General features: G+C 33.3%; 1 pseudogene; it reads left to right on the top strand.

The window, feature by feature from the left end:
* Window positions 1-3559: 3559 nt before the first annotated feature.
* LOC115937347 (U6 spliceosomal RNA) lies at window positions 3560-3659 on the top strand (annotated as a pseudogene).
* The last annotated feature ends 232 nt before the right edge of the window (window positions 3660-3891 follow it).

Genomic DNA, 3891 nt, shown 5'->3' with positions numbered 1-3891 from the left:
GCTGGATTTTCAAAAAGATAAAATTGACAAACCTTTTGCTAACTAAGAAAAAAGAGAGAAGACTCAAATATATAAAATTAGAAATGAAAGGGGAGACATTACAACTCATGCTGCAGAAATACATAGGATGATAAGAATCTACTGTGAATAATCACATGCCAACGAATTAGACAATCTAGAAGACATAAATTCCTAGAAATGCACAATGTACCAAGATTGCATCAGGAAGAAATAGAAACTCTCAACAGACTAATAATAAGTTAAGCAACTGAATAAGTAATTGAAACTTTTCAACACAGAACTGCAGGAACAGACAACTTTACTGGTAAATTCTACCAAACATTTAAAGAAGAATTAACACTAACCCTTCCCAAACTCTCCCTCAAAACTGAAGAGAGAATATTTTCAAACTCATTCTATCAGACTAGCATTATCCTGATAACAAAGACAGATAAGGACACTATGAGAAAAGGAAACTATAGACCAATATCCTGGATGAGTTTTGACACAAAAAATTCTCAGAATATTAGCAAACCCACATATTAAAAAGATTATATACTCATGACCACATCAGATTTAACCCTGGGATGCAAGGAGGATTTGCATACACAAATTAATAAATGTGACACATCACATCAGTAGAAAGAAAAAATCACATGATCATCTCAAAGATACAGAAAAGCATGTTAGAAAATACAATATCCTTTCATGATAAAAAGCATAAACAAATTGGGTAGAGAAGGAATATACCTCAACATAAGAAAGGACATATATGACAAAACCCACAGCATATTCAATGGTAGAAAAATTTGAAAGCTTTTCCTTTAAGATCAGGTACAAGACAAGGATTCCCACTCTCACCACTTCTTTCACTAAAGTATTGGAAATCCCAGCTAGAGGAATTAGGCAGAACAAGGAAATAAAAGACATTCAAGTCAGAGGAAAGATGTAAATTGTCATTATTTGCAGTTGATATGATTTTTACATAGAAAATCCCAAAGTTTCAATCAAAACCTTGTAGATCTAATCAATGGATTTTATAAGGTTGCAGTATATAAAACCAACATACAGAAATCAGTTGCATTTCTATATATTAATAATGTAACATCTGAAAAAGAAATAAAATTATTTTGTTCATAATATCATTAAAAACAATTAATACATAGGAATAAATTTAACCAAGGAAGAAAAAGATCTGTATGACAAAAACTACAATTGTTTGAAAAAAATCAAAGACAACACCAACAAATGAAAAGACATCCCGTGTTCACAGAACAAAAGAATTAATATTGATAAAATGCTTATACTATCCCAAACTATCTACTACCCGAGTGCCAATTCCAGTGACATTCTTCACAGAAATAGAATAATCCTGACATGTGTATGGAATCAGCAAAGACCCCCAATAGCCAAATTAACCCCGAGAAAGAACAAAGCAGGAGGCATCACACTTTCTAATTTCCAAGTATAATACAAAGATGTACTAATCAAAACATTATGGTACTGGAATAAAAGTAGACACACAGGCCAATGGAACAGAACTGAGATCTAGAATTAAACCCCCACAAATACTGTCAACTAATATTTGACCAGAGAGACAAGAACATCCAATAGGGAAAGGATAGTCTCTTCAACAAATGGTGATGGGAAAACTGAAGAAACACATGCAGAGAAATAAATTTGGAACCCTATCTTACACTACTCACAGAAATTAACTCAAAATGGATGAAAGACATAAACATAAGATATGATACCATAGCATGCCTAGTAGAAAGCTTAAGGAAGAAGCTCCTTGACATTGGTCTTGGCAATAATCTTTTGGATGTGACACCAAAAGCACGAACAACAAAAGCAAACATCAACAAATGGGATTACAATAAAGGAAAAGCTTTTGCACAGTAAAAGATATGATCAACAAAATGAAATGGGAACCTATAAAATGGGAAAAAGTATTTGGAAACTATATAGCAGATAAGGGATTAATATTGAAAATATATAAAGAATTCATACAAATCAGTAACAAAAACAAAAACAAAAAACCTGATAAAAAATGGGCAAAAAAGACTTAGACATTTTCTACCAAATGGCCAAGAGGTACATGAAAAGGTGCTCAATATCATTAATCACCAGGGAAATGCCAATCAATACCATAGCAAAGGGCGCCTGGGTGGCTCAGATGGTTAAGCATCTGCCTTCAGCTCAGGTCATGATCCCAGGGTTCTGGGATCGAGCCCCACATCGGGCTCCTGGCTCAGCAGGGAGTCTGCTTCTCCCTCTCCCTCTGCCTCTCCCACTGCTCATGTTCTCTCTCTCTCCGTATCTCTGTGTCTCAAATGAATAAATAAAATCTTTAAAAAAAAAAAATACCATAGCGAAATGTTATTTCACACTGTCAGAAAGGCTGTTCTCAAGATGACATGAGGTAAGTGTTGGTGAGGATGAGTAAAAAGGGAGCCCATGTATACTGTGGGAATGTAAATTGGTGCAGCCACTATGGAAAACAATATGGAGATTCCTCAAAACATTAAAAAAGGAACTATCATACAATCCAGCAATTCCACTTCTGGATATATACCTAAAGAAAATGAGACCAGGATACCAAAAGGATATATGCACTTCCTTGTTTATTGCAGAATTATTCACCATAACCAAGATATGGAAAAAACCTAAGTGCCCATCAGTGTATGAATGGATAAATAATTCTGCTGTATATATACATAATGGAACATTTTTCAGCCATGAGAAATAAGGAGATCCAGCCATTTGTGACAATATGGATGTACCTTGAATACCTTATGGTAACTGAGATGAGTGGAACAGAAAAAGACAAGTACTATCTGATATCACTTAAGTACAGGATCTAAAAAAGCCAAACTTTTAAGAACAGAAAGTGAAATGGTGGTTAACAGGGCCCTGGTAGTGTGACATAATTGGAGAAATGTTGTTTAAGGATACAAACTTGCAATGAATTGTAAAGAAATCCTATAGATCTAATGCACAGTAATGAATACAGACTACAATTTTGTATTATAACCATTAGACTTACAAGAGACTAAATCCCAATTTTTCCAATGACTGAAAAGAAATAATCATGAAGTGATAGAAGTACTAATTATCACTGCATTAACAATTATACTACAGTATACAAATGTATCAGATCATCATGTTATACACCATAAATTTATATAATGTTATATGTCACACATATTTTAATTAAAACAAAAAACAAAAACATGGCACATCAATAGGGGACAGAGCTCTGCTCTGATGCCACTTCTCTAGCGAAGGTAGCCAGTCATAACTGCAATGTTCGAATTTCCCTTTGAAATAGTATTTGTTTTATACCTAACAGTGTTCTGTGAATATGTATGTCAGAGACGAAAGAAGGTGGTGTTTTTTGTCCTTTTTTTCTACCTAGACAATGACTTTTTATTCCCTATCCATGTTTGTTTATATTGATTTTGCTTATTATAAAAATGCTGATATAAATATTATATGTATATTTTGTAGATTTGTGTGAGCATTTCTATAGGATTAATTTTGAGAAATAAAATTGTGGGTGCTCACTTTGAGAGCATATAGACTAAAATCAGAAGGATATGGAGATTAGCATGGCTGCAGCACAAAGTTGACACACTCATGAAAGTTTCCATATTTTTCAGAAAAAAAAATTTTAAAAATGAAAAAAAGAAAATTGTGGGTGATAGGGTACATATATTTTAAGGCTTTTGATAGCTAGGTTTCAAATTGGTCTTTCACTCATCTTTCTTTTTCCTTTTTTTTCCCTTTATTTTATTATGCTATATTAGTCACCATACAGTACCACATTAGTTTTTGATGTAGTGACATGATTCATTGTTTTCATATAACACCCATTGCTCCATGCAGTAT

Source organism: Leptonychotes weddellii, unplaced genomic scaffold, assembly GCF_054177405.1.
Source record: "Leptonychotes weddellii isolate Sample4059 unplaced genomic scaffold, ASM5417740v2 HiC_scaffold_8167, whole genome shotgun sequence".
In the NCBI taxonomy this organism is placed as follows: Eukaryota; Metazoa; Chordata; class Mammalia; order Carnivora; family Phocidae; genus Leptonychotes; species Leptonychotes weddellii.
The sequence above is the reverse complement of the archived record's forward strand: the minus strand, read 5'-3'. Positions and strand labels throughout refer to the sequence as shown.